General features: G+C 45.4%; 1 pseudogene; it reads right to left on the bottom strand.

Moving 5' to 3' along the window:
• Positions 1 to 4,826: 4,826 nt before the first annotated feature.
• LOC128563418 (putative homeobox protein NANOG2) lies at positions 4,827 to 5,727 on the bottom strand (annotated as a pseudogene).
• Positions 5,728 to 16,266: the final 10,539 nt, after the last annotated feature.

Raw genomic sequence — 16,266 nt, 5'->3', positions numbered from 1 at the left:
ACGGATCAGAAAGCACACCAAGGGTATCCAGACTGAATTGTGGAGTTCAGCTAAGGCCATTGTATCTGCCCTGTCACCATAGCTTCTTCCCTCCTCAACCTACCTATCCTCTGAGTACAGTTGCCTTCTAAGAAACTTATGAGGAAAATAAGACTATTTTTTGTCACTGAGTTAACCATCTTTTCTTTATTCTCAGATCTGGAAATGAATTTGTGCTATGAGGCTGTGACCATCCCATCAGCCATGCAGATTTAGGTCTGCAATGGGCTCAGAAAGGCTTAGCTTTGTTTCGAATAGTACAAAAAAAATCCGATATTTTTCTCTTTTAATTGGCCTGAAAATATCTAAAGAGTATTATATTATTAATACATGCATGGGATTTTAATGAGGCTATTGATCAATTTTTAAATACTCTCAAATAAATTCCTTGTTCCCATCAAATAGGATGGGGCTGGATTTGTTGATCAGCTTAATACTGTAAGAAGCAGTGAGCCACACACCACGTGAGAGATGAATCTGGGCATTGGCTAGAGGGCATGAAGTGAGCCGCCAGAGGTGAGGAAGTTATTTTCTTCCTGTGTTCAGGCTGAATGAGGTTAATGAAGGGCAGACATAAGATGGGGAAGATAGACAGGTTAGGGACAAATGTGTGTAAATTTCTCCAGCAAGAGTAGAGAGGGCTTCTGAATGGAAATGCTCAGAGCAGGAAAGAGATACGGGGAGAATTTGCGTGTTGAAGAAGGGTCTTTACTATGTAGGATTGGCCTTAGCAGAGATTCCAGATCCCCCCTGTAGGGATATTCTTATTCTGTCAAGAAGAAAGGGAATTAGAATAATAATTGAAAAGGGGACCAGCAGAAGGCCATAGTTTCCCCCACCCCAAGTTTGCTTCCTTTCAGAATTAGAATTTGCATTGAAGGTTGGCAATACTAACATGCACAGCCTCCAGGAAGATAGAGACCACCGGTCCTTGCGCTCCTGAACCTTCCCCAGCATTGCCGACCGCGTCAGACCTACTTCATGGCAGGTAGAGGAGCCGGTGGGCAAAGGAGAAGATGCCTGCACCAGAGCAGGCCAGGAGCTGCCGCCTCTCCTCCCAGGCGTGTCCCTGTGCACTGTCCTCAAACCATTATTTGAGGACAGTGCCCCCCGCCCCCACTCCCACGTAAAATCTGTGGATGCTCTTTGCATTTTAAACATGGAAACTGAGGCTCTGAGTGCTTTCTGAGATTTGTCAGTGATCACACAGAGTAGATGGCACAGAGGGACTCAGGCTTGCCGGAATCCTGGGCAGCCCCCTCCCCTGCACCATGCCCAGGTTCTGTGACGCTGGGTCATGTGACAGTACGCTCAGCTCTTTGTGTCTGTCCCCGTTGGAGACACATCACGATTTCTACCAGTGGCTGTTTAAGACCTGCTCTGCATATTACAATACCATTTCCTCTATCTGTTCACTTTTTTTTGCCCTACATCAAAATGTAAGGCCTTGTCTCTGTAAGGCTATGTCTCAGTTTAGCAGATTCCTCTCTAAACCGAATCGGAAATCCCAGCTGTTTTATTTTTTTCTAATTTTCTTTATGAGGTAGCATTTAACTTGCTTCCTAAAAAATTAATAATGTATATTCTGGATCTATTTTTCCCTTCTCTTCCCTTTATCCTTATACAGTATGCTTTTAAAGCAGTCTTTTTTTTAATGAAAGAGATTTATGTAGACATTAAAATGTTAACACTTTGCAATAAAATCTAATATCAAATAAGATATACTATTGCAATTTTGTCCTGTAAGAGGCACAGCTTCTTAACAAGCAACAGCTCTAACATTATCCTTCTTGTTTTTGTACTGAAAATAGCATGTCACCAAAAGACGCCAGAACTTTCTGTAGTGAGAGGACCAAAAACATTTCTCTCCTATTTTATAGCTGAAGCCACACGGAGCAGCATTTTGGGCCACAGGCCTCAAGGCTTGTGCTCCAGTCGGCCCCCTGTCACTTTCAGTGCTCCTCATTTTCCCTAATTGAATTGAAGACCTGCCTGCTCCTTCCTGGCGAGGTGGAATGTGAGGAACCTTAGCAAGCACCGTGAGACTCCCCGGAAATTAGAGGGCCCAGTAAATCAATCCGTTCCTTCTTGTTTCTTTGCTGTCAGAGAAAACTGAGAACTTCCATTCTCTGTTCGTGAGGTAAGATTGAACGCCCAAGTTGCGCACTGTGATGCTGTCCACGCCTCTCTGGGACGTTGGCTGATTTTCTTCTTGCTGCCATGCAGGTGTGGCCATTCTGCTGATCTTTCTTCAGACAGTCCCGATTCTTTCCTTTTAGGCAAATCAGTGAATCAGAATTTTTTTTTTGTTTTGCAGTTTTTGGCCCCGGCTGGGTTTGAACCCGCCACCTCCAGCATATGGGGCTGCTGTCCTACTCCTTTGAGCCCTAGGCACCGCCAGTGAATCAGAATTTTAACAAGGTGCTTGCTGGTTTCTTTCTCAAAGACTTTGTCAAGCAGATACTCAGATTCTTACATTTTCTCTTTAGGGCCACAGGGAATCTTATAGCTCAGAACTTCTTATATTTGAGTGTGTAATCACTAGGGGAATCTTGTTAAAATGCAGACTTTGATTGAGAAGGTCCAAGGTGCATTCCAGATTTTGCATTCTTAACAAGTTCCCAAGTGCTGCCACTCATCTGAGAACCAGACTTGGAGCGGAAAACTCTAAAATTCAGCACTGATAGAACTTTCTGATGGACACATTTTATATCTGCAGTGTCGGCATCCAACATGGCAGGCATTAGGCAATGTGACTGTGGAGCCCTCGAAATAGGGCTAGTGCCACTGACAAATTACATTTTAAATTTTATTCAAATTAGAATTATTAATTTTGATTAATAATGTAATTAAATAAACTTTTATTCAATTTGATGTTCATTTAAATAATTTAGTAATTTATTTTTTATAGGTAAACTGGATTTTATTTATTTGTACTGAGGCCAGGCAAACTGGGACTGATGGCATCTGGATGCAGCCAAATGCAACACATCTTTCTACAAATATTAGAATAATGAGGTGGGGCCTTGGTGTGTGTCACACTTTATGGGGGCAAGACATGATTGCAAGAGGGACTTTACCTAACAATTGCAATCAGTGTAACCTGGCTTATTGTACCCTCAATGAATCCCCAAAAATAAAAAAAAATAATAATAAATAAAAAAAAATAATGAACAAAGTAAGGGTTTAGTGAAACAGAGCCAAAAGGGGCAGAGGAAATCGATGATGTGCATTCTAGCTAACCCTTCACCAGAACAATTGAGGTTTTCAATGAGCAGAGCCTTTCACTCCTCAAAGAACTAAAAATAGGCCTCTTTGCCTACCTGTCCTGGCCGTGGATGCCTGTTCACGATCTATGGCAGACGTATCTTGCTTTGTAAGCCTGTATCTTGCTCTTACTCTATAAACCTACCTTTCTCTTGCTCAACAAACTTTTTTTTATACTTGCCTTAAAAAAAAATAAAAAAAAGTAAAAGTAAACCTACCATTTGACCCTGCAATCCCATTACTAGGTATCTACCCAAAATAAAAAAAAACGACATTTTACCACAAGAACATTTATGCTTGAATGTTTATAGCAGCACAATTCACAATACAAAAGATGTGGAAACAACTCGTGTGCCCTTCAACACAAGGATTAATAAACTGTGCTTCATGTATACCGTGGAATACTATTCAGCTAGAAAAATAGATGGAGATTCTATATCTTTTTTAACAACCTGGATGGATTTGGAGAACATTCTCCTAAGTATCACAAGCACAGAAAAACAATCCTCACATGGACTCAATACCAATTTGAAACTAAAAGATTAAAAATCACAGACCCACATGAGAGAAAATCTCAATGAAATTCAAGAAGGGAGGGAAAAAGGGTGTAGTACACACCCAACAGGTACAACGCATGGATATATGTGACACATCCCGGGGATTAGGACACAGCTACAGCTCTGACCTTAACCTTTCATGGTAAATTATATAACCTAATGGTTTGTGCCCTCATATTAACCTGAAATAAAAGTAAAAATATCCTTGCCTTCTAAGTATTCATTTATGAGAAAAAAAACATAATAAAACCTCCCAATCCCAGAAAGTGGGAATAATCCTTCACATGTCTTTGTATTTTTTACTTCCCGTTCTTGCAGTTACCCTAAAGCTATCCCGACTAGCATTACATCTGCTTATCTATAGCCAGAGATGTCTTCTATCATGTTGTCCATAGCAGCCGAGGTTACTGGAATCTCTGATTAGACTCCAATCTTGAAATAGGCACACTGAGAGCCAGAACAGAGGCGGAAGAGTTCCCTTAAAGTCAGAGAAACTGGCGGGGTGCAGTGGCTCCATCCTGTAATCCTAGTACTTTGGGAAGTTGAGGCAGGCGGGTGGATTGCTAGAGCTCAGGAGTTCAAGACCAGCCTGAGCAAAAGCCAGGCATTGTGGCGGGTGCCTATAGTCCCAGCAACTTGGGAGGCTGAGGTAAGAGGATCATTAGAGCACAAGAAGTTGAGGTTGCTGTGAGCTCTCCACCCTCTACCCAGGGTGACAGAGTGAGACATTGTCTCACAAAAAGGAAGGAAGGAAGGAAGGAAGGAAGGAAGGAAGGAAGGAAGGAAGGAAGGAAGGAAGGAAGGAAGGAAGGAAGGGAGGGAGGGAGGGAGGGAGGGAGGGAGGGAGGGAGGGAGGGAGGGAGGAAGGAAGGGAGGAAAGGAAAGGGAGGGAAAGAAAAATTTTATGAAAGAGGAAAGGATTCAGCCACGGCCTACACTGAAACTGGAGTAATACAGCCCTCTTCACACATCTTTAGGCTGCATGTTCATTAAGTAATTTAGGAATGAATCCTAAATGAATCTTGTGGGGAGCTAAAATACTTAGTGGTTAGTTGGATTGCATTATGACTTTCTTCAACAGCTTCCAAGGCAATTTCCAAATCACTGGCAAGAAAATTTTGCTGTAACTGCAGGCAGGACTGTAGAGGTTCCTCCCCACAGTTAAGGAAAGACTTGTTCCAAGGCTGACGTTCCAGGCTTGGGTGCCCCAGGTCTGACTGTTCCCTGAATGGCTGCTCCAAGACCAACTGTTCCAGGGTTGGTTACTCCAGGATGGGTTGCTCCAGGCCTGGGTGCTCCACCCTGGAAAGTTTCCAGATGTGTTCCTCAGACACACGTGGTGATAGAGAGAGCAAAAGCCTGGGTATTCCATATTCCAGACCTTGAGCTGGGAAGCTGGTGTTGAGGCCTGAGCCGGGGTCATACTGTTGGTGTTCTTCAGCCAGTTGTTTTTCTGCCATCTCTTAGATTTCCTTCTCTGGTTCTGGAACCAGGTCTTAACCTGTTTGTAGCTGAGGTTCAGGATGTTGGAAAGTTCTTGCATCTGTTAGAGGCCAAGATATTTCTCCCTCTGAAATCTATCACCGAGTATACACAGCTGGGTCATGGAAACATGGTTCCAGTCTTCCGTCTCTTGATCTTATCTTCTTCTTCACGGCACTCTTCTCTACGGAAGTGGACAGTTCTACTTTGGGACTAGTTGAAGAAGCAGGGTTGCCCTGAGTCAGCAGATCCATGGAAGTAGGAAAGGAGAGGCAGTCTCTGTGTGGGGCACCTCTGTTGAAGACATTTGCAGGAATGGATAATTTTCTTCAGTCCCACAAGTCCTCCTGCTAGGGCAGGAGGTGCCAGGATCCACACTCATGTTATTGAGAAGGAAGGGGGACAAACAGAGCTGGACTGCTAAAAATAATAATAAAGCTAAGACTTACATGTCTATATAGAATAGACAGAAAAAGATCCAAAAGCCAGGAAGAAGAGGGTCTTCTCCACAACAGCAGGAGGCAACCAGCTCACTCCACCAAAAAAATCAATAATTAAATAAATTAAATATAGATTATGATTCAATAAAATTTAAATGGTTGACCTTAAAATAAATGACTGGTATCCATGTATCAAATAGCACAGCTCTAGATGAGTGATTGACACCTAGCTGGCTGATTTTCACAGCTGAGAAAAATAAAATCCAAAGAGGCTCAAGTACTTGCTACAGCCATCCTGGCACCAGCAAAGCTAGGAAGGAGACCCCAGTTTTCACCATTCGGTGACACATTTCCCACCACATCCCATTTCATCTCTGACTTTCATGAGCCCAGTTTTAAAATCTTGCTTTGGTTCCTAGGTCATAGAGTTAAAATTTCCAACATACTTGTAGTGGTCTGCTGGTGCTGCTGTAACAGAACACCACAGACTGGGTGGCTTAAGCAACTGAAATGTATTTTTCACAGTTCTGGAGCTGGAGGTCCCAGCTCAAGGTCTGGCAGGGCTGGGTTCTGGTGAGGGCTCTTTTCCTGGTTTGCAGAGAGCCGCCTTCTTGCAGTATCCTTATATGGCAGAAGGATAGGAAAGGTGAACTCTCTGGGTTCTCTTCTTTTCCTTTATTTCTCCCCCCCTTCCATGCTGCATTACTGTTAAGTACAAAAGCCTTTCCAACAGGTCACCTGGGACCATACCACCCACTTCTCTGGCCATCAGACTCTTGTCTCTCTCTTCAGCAACAGTGAGGCGGTTACCTCTTCCTCTTCTTGGAAAGAAAGTCTCCACACTTATGATCTCAACATCAATTACTTCCTTAGAGAGTCAATTTTCTACTATAGCCACTTAGAGGGTGCAAGGCTTCAATGTATGAACTGGCAGAAGACACATACCTTCAGTCCCTAATGAATCATACCTTCAGTCCCTAATGAATCAGTTCCCAATTTGCCTTCAGTCATCACAGAATACGTAATTAGTAAAGAAACTACAGCTTGCGCTAACCCCTGAGACTTACTGAAAGGCCACCAATAATAGACAATAGCTATCAATTTGTTACTACGTTCCTGGGTGCTGTTACGGCATCTGATATACTTGATTTCTAATCTTTGAGGCAACCCTGTACTATTGTGTCTATATCTTTTTGGATGAGAAAATTGAGGCTCAGAGAAGTTAATAACTTATTCAAGGTCATACAGCTAAGAAGTTGAAGAGCCAGGATTCTAACCCATGGGACTGACACTGTGGGGTCACGATGGGCAGTTCCTCAGCATCTCTTTAACATGATCTTCAAAGAATAGCCTCTAAGTTTGGTTGAAATGTGTTCCCAGGGTCCTGATCACGCACACATCCTGAAATGCAGATTCAATGATGCCATTATGAGCTCTCCAGCATTGTTAACTACAGGCCGTGTCCTCCCCTCCTCTGCCAGCACAGCCACACTGAGCCTTCTAGATGCCCTTTCCACAGCCAAATGCCCGCTTGGCTGCGTCTTGTGGCTCATGAACACCTGTGTTTTATTTAGATAATGCCAGCGTTAGGCTCACCCTCGCTTACCCCTGAAATTAGGGCACCCCGGACTCAGGCGCATACTGGTTTGCAGTTCTGTCTCTTCCAGAGTCAGGGGATAAGAGGTGCGTTCAGTGTTGGTCTCCCCTTCTCGGTTGAGCTAGGGGGGGAGGGTGGTGTCAGGACTCATTCTGTGCTGACACATCAGAGCAGTTGGGGCAGGACTCAGCATTTTAAATGCCTGAGGGGTCAGACAAGCACCTGAAAGAGTGAAGGAAATAAGGAGAAATAGCCGCTCCTTGGGGGCATGGGGTAGGACAGTGGGCAAGGGGTCTCCCAGGGAGGGAGGGACCATGCCCCTGGTTAAGTTGCAGGGCAGCAGCTCCCAACCCAGCGGACTTTCTTCAAGGTTCTCTATAAACTCTGTTGTCAGATTTTTCTGTTTTTATTTCAGTTAGCAATCTGGATTTCTTTGGATGACATATTCTGATTTAAAAAAAAAAAAATGGCTCAAACTGTTTTTAAACGCTTTGACTGCTGGTTTTGGCCATGGCTTGTCAGTTTGCAGCCTTGATGGGGAGGGATGCACACGGGGCCCACCTTCCTCTCTGCTCTGCCCCCACCACCTCCAACTTCCTGTCTGCCGCTCCCTCCCCTGAATTACCTTTCTCCCTTTTATCCCTTGGGACATTTTTAAATCACGCTGTAAGCCAATTTCCAGTCTCACACATGAAGCTTTTTCTATATGCCTTGGAAGTATTTATTTTTGCCTAAAAGATCTCTATTTTATTCCCTTCTCTCATGCTAACAGTATTAAGTCCCTCTGTCTGTCTCTCTATTGTTTTTTTCTGGCAGCTTCTAAAAGGTTACCTCATCCTTTTAACCTGTAGTTTCTCTTTATTTTGCCCCCATTTTTTTTTTGTTTTTGTTTTTGTTTTTTTTTTTTTGGAGACAGAATCTCACTATGTCACCCTCAGTAGAGTGCTATGGCATCACAGCTCACAGCAACTTCAAACTCTTGGGTTTAAGCGATTCTCTTATCTCAGCCTCCTAAGTATCTGGGACTACAGGTGCCTGCCACAATGCTGAGCTATTTTTTTTGTTGTTGTTGTTGTCATTGTTGTTTAGCAGGCCCAGGCCAGGTTCAAACTCGCCAGCCCCAGTGTATGTGGCCAGCGCCCTAACCACTGAGCTGCGGGTGCCAAGCCTTTGCCCTCATTATTAAGAATGTTTATTCCTGAATCAGAGTCCTTGTTTCCCCCACTGGGATAGAGCATCTGCTTCTCACTTTCACCAACAGCAATATCCCAGGAATAATTACCACTTCCATGCTTTTATCTCTAAACTACAGTTCGCACCACCCCTCAGGCAGGGAAGCCTTAGCTGGGGTCCACAGCAGTGAGTCACCAAAGTGAAAGCAATTTTTGTATAGTTGGTCAGGAGGGAACAAGAAAAGAACAGGGTCAGTGCTGACCAGCTCCAGTCCAAGCCAGAGCCCTGCGGGCCAGTCTGGAGTCAGTCTGAGCCTGTATTTACCCACTTTTAATGAAAGGCTGAGCTGTTGCCATGGGAAACAGAAGCAGCCAGACTTCTACATCGGCCTGCACAGGCTAGCTAGCAACACTGCTTGGAGGGGTGCACCCCGCGGCTGTTTCCCTGGGGAGAATTATATGTCAGTGGCAGCAGCAAGAGCCCTGGCACGGAGGACACAGAGCTGCCAGTCCCACCCCAGAGCTCTGTCTGCCCACCTTGTTGGGGAGTCATTGCACCTTCCTGAGCACTGTCTTTTGAGCACAGATCAACCCTCCAGGTGCCCATGAACGTGTCCCTGCTTCAGATACAAGGTCTAGTTAGTAGCCACAGCACATGAAGCCATGAAATAATAATGAGAGCCTCTGAGGCATGGGCCACCCCGGGAGGTTTCTAGATCGGGGATATTGAAGATGAACATCACCCACGGGTCTCCACAACAGGCTGATATCGCAGGTGTAGGCAGAAGGAACATGGCCTGCTTTAGGGAAAGGCCAGAAGACAATGACCTTGGGCACCGTCTCACCGCTCCCCTGGTTCCCCACTTGCAGAACCCTCTCCTCATCTGACATCCTGCAATTTCCATTGAGTGAGACCAGCTCCTTCTGACCCACTCTTATGCAGAGATGGCTTCTGCACAACAAGTTCAGATACAATCTTCAGACACTGTGGGGAAAAATAAACCCAAATGGAGAGTTGCTTTGCTTTCTATGCTCCTCCGGCCAGCTCAGAAGGCCCCCAGGGGAACCCAGTCTGAGCCCTGCAGCCTCGCTTACTGTCTTCACAGCTGGTTGTGAATTTCATATTAAAGGAAATCCAAACAAAGGGCTGAGCAGCCTAGGAAAAAATACCAGGCAGGGCCATGAGAGACCTGTGTTCCAGCCACCTCTACCCGAAGTAGGCTGTCTGACCTTGGATAGGCCACTTCACCTCTTGGGACCTCCACTCCCTTGGGTTAGCTGAATTCCAAGGTCCCTGCTAGCTCAGCGTCTCTGAAATAGAGGCGCAGACAAGAGCGTCAGAGCCAGCTCTTGGCCACAGGGCTCTGCACTCACTTTTGAGAAGATCAAAGCCCCGCTGAGTGCGACAAAGGAAGAATGGGGGGTTTCTTTTCATTTTCTTCTTTCATTTTTTTTAATCTCCTGCAAACTTATTATTTGGTTCAGAACATATTGTTCTCTCCAGCTGCCGAAATAGCTTGAGCAGGAGCTGAGGCCTCCATCTGAAGTGGAGTGAATTCCTCAGAACTTTGTTTTAATTGTTCTTGCCTTGGGAAAGTCAGCAAATGCCTTACCCTGTGAAAGCAACCTTCACACAAGAAAGAAAAGATTAATAAAAGCTACCGGGTAAACAGAATAGCATTTATGGAACAATTCCACCCTGATTGTGCGTGCCAACCACCTCCAGGAGATTCATTCTTCAAAAACAGCAGAATGAAGCAAGTTTAAAAAGCTACTCCAGTAAGACAATATTCACACAGCAGTCTTCCCGGAGCTAAGACTGTCCAGATACCAACACTAAAAGACTCTCTTTCTGGTATTTTTCTGCATACGTAGACTGTTGGAGGTAGAGGAAGGGGGCTTAAGGTATCTGCCAGCACAACTGTTTCTTTCAATTTACTAATACTTTTTTTAACAAAGAAATTTTAGAAATAAGATTATTTTGATAGTTTACTTACAAGTGTCTCCCAAGTTCTTCTGTGAGTGCAGAAATACACTTCCTACGGACCGTGAGTCTTGATCTATAGCAGGAAAAAAGGAACCAGAAGTGACAAGATGGTCACATCGCTATGACTCAATCTCTGTTTTCCCTACAAAGTGACAAAGTCATTTAATATCAACAAAGGGTAAAACTGATACAAAAGAGCAGCATGATTATTTCTCACATTTTCCTCAGAATAGAAGTTCTGGAATCAATTCTAGAAAACAATGGAACAGAATATTGTCCAACACGTGGGGGTGGGCTGTGAAGCCCGGGTGGTCTCTCTCCCCCTTTGCTCTCCCCCCTCTCTCCCGTGCTCCCCACCCCAGCCCCACGAGCCTTTGCCATACCCAACCCCCATCGCACTTGAAGAAGCAGATGGCACCAAGGAGCCATCTCTGCACTGGGGACCCAGACAGGTCTAACACCTGGTGTCATGCCTCTCAATCTTGCATGGCCCTTTCCATCTTAGAAATTTAGCTTTCAAGTCAAAAGTGCGGTTTCAGGGATTAGAAAAACCTCAAGAGCTTTTATCAAATTATTCTTTGCTTTTTGATTGAGGCCTATAATATATCTGCATGGACTTTCATCTTAAGAAAAAAGGATCAAAATCGATCCTTGGGCCCAGGCTGCACACACAGACTGCACAACCCTAGAGGGCTCGTTGTGTAAGCGGCTGACTTAGGCCTGTCAAAGTGGGATGTTTTCATTTGAACAAGACCAGACTGCAGCGTGGGTGTCTGACTGGGCAGTCCAGAAGCCACTGGTGACCCCCAAAGAGGAAATGATCAAGAGGTCAAGATAAGCCAGGCGGGATCTTAAGGAGGGGAAGAAGTGGCCCTAGACTTTGATGATCAGGAGGTCAATGGTGCTTTTGGAAGAGACTTGTCAGTGCAGGGTGGGGGCTGCAGCCAGGACGGGTTAACTTGTAGCAGTGTTGGGTGGAAATGGAGAGGGAAGAAGTATTGAGGATGCAGTGGGTTCTGGCTTGGGGAAGACCCGGGAAAACTTAGTACATCAGCTGTCTAAGGAGAAGGAAGACAGGAGAGAAGGAGACATGTTGCTCTTGGAGGAGGAAGGGAAGAAATCGGAGGATGGCATCAGCCCTCTTGTTGAAGGAGGAGCCAGAGCCTCTCACTCAGAGAGAGGGGAGGGGAGACGGGGGTTGCTGGCTCATGGCGAGCAAGTCTGGGAGCAGCTGCTGGAAGAAAGCACTGGGAAGAAGAAACTGATGGTCTCCCAGTCCCCCTGGGGCCAGAAGTGGAGCCAGTGGCATGATTCTGAGAGTCCCCAGCAACTCCCAAGCTTTGGAGAAGAATTCAGCCATTGGAGATCCCTGTAAGTGGGTGAAACTCAAAGTCGAGGGGCCGGGATGTGGCTGGTGCCACAAGCTTTTCTTCCTGCGCTTCTGATGACCTGAAAGAGGAAAAAGGCTCTGCTCAGCTGGGATCTCTCCCTGGTCAGCTCAACATTCCTTAATGGCTTTGCAAGTCTGCAGCTAGTGAGCTGGACTCTTTGAGAGTATCTATCTGTACTTTTCAGATAAACAGCCCCAGAACAGCCATGGTAGAGAGAGCCGGATAAGCAGGAACCCCACCCTGATTTTAGCACCAATGCTCAAGGGCCCTTGGCCAACTGAAGCCAAGACCTGAAGCTGCAAGACACCTCTGGGACTCTGTGGCCAGCAAAGAGTGGTCACCACTGAAATTACTGTGTGATCCCAGGGTCAGGGGCATATTTTGCTCTTTCTCTGGCCATCAAAGAATCTGTGTCCTGCAGAGGTGATTGTAGATTTGAGGAGTCATAGAGGCATGAATAATACCAGGCTCACTTCAGACCCAGGATTCCTCCTAGAATCTGGAGAACTGAGAGAGGGGGAGGATGTTTTGTGAAGCTGCACCTGACACAGACAAGGGTTGCCACTTTGCCCATTTAATAGCTTTTTAACCCCTTAAAAATTGCTATCGTCATTCCCGAATAACCTACTAGAGGTCTACTAAGAACCAAACGTTGAGTGAAAAATGCAAGGATTCTGTCCCTCAAGACCAGCTGTGCCATCTCTGCCCTGCAGCCCTCTCCTTTTCATTTCAGAGTGACATTCCAGGTGGGTTTTTGTGCAACTATCAGTTCTCTCCTGCTTGATGATAGGTCTTGACTATTTCTGCTATTTCAGCAGAAAAGCCTGCCCGTGGTCAGGGTTTCACACTCGCTTCTGTCCTCAAGCTGCCTTCCCACCTTGGCATTTTTGTCCTCCCCAGGATGGAAGAAGCTCCATCCGCCTTTTCTCCTGCCCAAGTCCACTTTTCAAGAGCCGCCGTTCCCTGGCTCTGTGTTTGGTTCCCCACCGATGAAACAGTGGTGACTGCAGAAGCTCACATCTGACTGTTAAAAACAGTGCACACATAAGGAAGCTACATAGAAAGGTCTGAGCAGCCATCTCAGGGATAGAAGGGTGGGGAGGGGAGAGCCAGAGAAGGCCTAGTGGGCCAGGTGGAGAAGAGCACAGCCACTGAGCTCTGGGAGCACCCGTGTGGCCCTGGCAGGTGCTCGCTGGCAGCCCCCCCATCCTTGCAGCCAGAGCATGGACATGCTGGCTAGTGGGACCCAGAGGAAGGCTATGAGGAGAGTACAGCAGAGTTTTCTTCTCTCTTAAAAAGACACACATAGGCAGGAACATGGTCCTCTGCACTAGACGTGCACCTGTCCACTCATGTGACCTCTGTAACATAAGGGAAGACAGAGCAGAAAGATGGGAAGTATCTGGGTTCTCCATGGCATCTTAGCCACTGCACCAACCCTTCGTCCTCTCTGCTCCCAGACACCTGACATGAGAGACAATAAATCCCCTCGGTTGTTCAAGCCACAGATAAATTGGGCAGAAGGTACAGGGAGGTCCCATATCACCTCCACCCCTATACATGCACAGCCTCCCCATTAGAGTGGGGCATTTGTTACAATTGATGAGCCTACATTGACACTTGTCACCCAAAGTCCATGGTTTGCATCAGGGTTTACTCTTGGTGTTGCACATTCTATGGGTTTAGACAAATGTACAGTGACATGTATCCACCATTATGTGTCATACTCAGCAGTTTCACTGCCCTAAAAATCCTCCATGTACCCCCCATGCACTCCCTCCCCACTACTGCCTGGCAACCACTGATCTTTTTACTGTCTCCATAGTTTTGGAGACAGAATGTCGTATGATCGGAATCATACCTCATGTGGTCTTTTCAGATTGGCTTCTTTCTCTTAGAAATATACATTTAAATTCCCTCCATGTCTTTCCATCATCAAGCTGCTTTTAAATACCATTTTATTGAGGTATCATTGACATACCACAAACGGCATGTGTTTAAAGTGTATACGTTTTAACCTGTGTGTACACCACGAAGGCATCATCACAATGCACACCATCTCTGAGTTTGAGGCATTCCTGTTTGATGAACTCAAATATGTAAAATGAGAATTTTAGTACATGACTGAGGCATGAAAGAGGCATGGTTAGCTCAACCACCGGAGTTGCACATGTTTTCATTTTCTTTGATGTTTCCATTATGTTAGCATTCATTTATTCATTTTATCAAAAAGCAGAATATGTTATATTTAAATTGTAGTGTCCTCACCAGCATTTGAATGTCTGTAATGACCTACCTTACAGTGGTCCTTGGTAAAATAACTGTAAATATCCTGAGCTCACACTGAGGGGCTATCTGGCCACATCCACTGTCTGGGGGCACAATATCCAGCAACCAGGACAGGAAATGCTGTGATTGTCTTTCTAGTCCTTATAGACATCTCTCTCACTGCCAAGTGGTGTGTTCTCTTAACCTTAACAAGGTCACTTAACTGCTCTCAGTTTCTATTTATCTATTGCCATGTGGCAGAGTAAAACCAGGTAACCTGTAGGGTAATTTCTAGCTTTAAAATTCTTCATAAAATTCATAGAATTTTATGGACAATTGTTCCATAATGTCTATTACTGAACAATTATCAAAACTGTGGCTCTCGGTGACATCCACAGTTACAGCCTCTTCCAACATCCCCTCCATAAATTCATAAGACGTGTGACCTTGAACCTCATTGGATTCCTGAAAACATGGGCTGGGTGATGACAAGATAACATCAGAAATGCTTCTTAATCACAGTTACAAGGTAACAATGCACCCAATTCCACCGTACATGGCAGAAGAGCCTTCACTGCAGAAGGCTGGATTTCCAGTTTACAGAGAGGTCCAGACTGAGGCTGAAAAAACTTGCCCCCCAGCACTGGAACGTCCCTCCAGAACCCGAAAAGTTCAGTTAGACAGAAGATGGAACTTGTAAAAACAAACGCAGAAGACAAGAGAGAGGGGGAAGTATTTACCTCTTGAGATCAAAGCACAGTTTAATATAATGTCTTCATACTATGGAGCCACAAATAGAAATGAGGCAGCTCTTTATAGACTGAAATAGGAAGATCTCCAAGAAATACTATGTGGGGAAAATAATAAGGAGCAGAATGATGTGTGTTGTGCATACCATTTGTATAAAAAGGGTAAAAAAAGACTGGTTTTACTCTGCACAGGCATATCATCTCTCTGTCCCTGTCTCTGAAGAATACGCAAGAAACCAACTAACTGTGGTTGCCCCTGCACAGGGACCTGGATGACCAAATGACAAAGGTTGAGAAGGAGGACCTTTCATCCCATTCCTTTTGGTATATTTTGGATTTTTGAATCACATGAAATACTGTTTATTCACAAAATAAATGACATAAAAACCTTCATTAAAAATAATAAACTACAGAGTTATAAGTGACATAATTATAAAGTTTAATTATATGCTAATTCTATTAATATATTTATATACATCAATACCTTACTGTAATACAAATATTGGGAAAATAAATAATAAAGCAGGTGAACTTGCATTTGAAGTCAGCTACTAGCTGAGTGCTCTTGGACAAGGCACTTCTTTCTGACGGCCTGCTTTACTCTGAGCTAAGTAACATCTATTATTATTACACAAATTCACGACGTCCCCAGCACTCAGCGGCCTGCGTAGGCGTCAGCTCTGCGACCAACCCTCCAGGCGAGGGTTGGGGGCAGCGGTGGTACAAAGACCACAGGGGCACCAAGGCAGAGGACCGGGCGGAGGAGGTGAGGTAAGGGAGTTAAACAGAACAGGGCTTTGGGGTGGACGAGTCTCTCCCTTAGGAAGCAGCTGTTTCTGGCATCAAAGCCAGTGGCTTTGTAACATTTTTGTAACATTAAGCCCACAGCTTGACGAATTCATCCTGCTCTAGGGCTTTATTAGTACCTGGTCTTATCTTGGCGTCTGCTCCTATAGGCCTTAGACAGGAAAAACACTTTGAATTTTCACAGCCATAGACACCTGCCGCTGCAGAGCCCCCATGGCTCCTAGAAGGGCTCAGCGCTGCCGCCTGGGCCGGGATTTCCCTTCTCTCCAGGGAGAGGTGGCGGCTGCAGCGGGGTCAGCCAGGCTCTCGTATCATCCCTGCGGTTCTTCCCCATTTTCAGGAATCAGAAGGGGTCATGAATCAACCCGTGGGTCTTGGGATAGAGAAGTGGCTTAATCTCCTCCTGGTTTTTCTCGTGGCTCAAACAGAGGCATGGAAAAAGCTGAGTCACCCGTGCAGGGTCCGGCAGCCGTGCCCTGGGACCCAGCGCCCGACCTGCGTGCCTCTGTC

Source organism: Nycticebus coucang, chromosome 13 (genome assembly GCF_027406575.1).
Source record: "Nycticebus coucang isolate mNycCou1 chromosome 13, mNycCou1.pri, whole genome shotgun sequence".
In the NCBI taxonomy this organism is placed as follows: Eukaryota; Metazoa; Chordata; class Mammalia; order Primates; family Lorisidae; genus Nycticebus; species Nycticebus coucang.
This window is presented reverse-complemented; position numbering and strand designations above follow the sequence as displayed.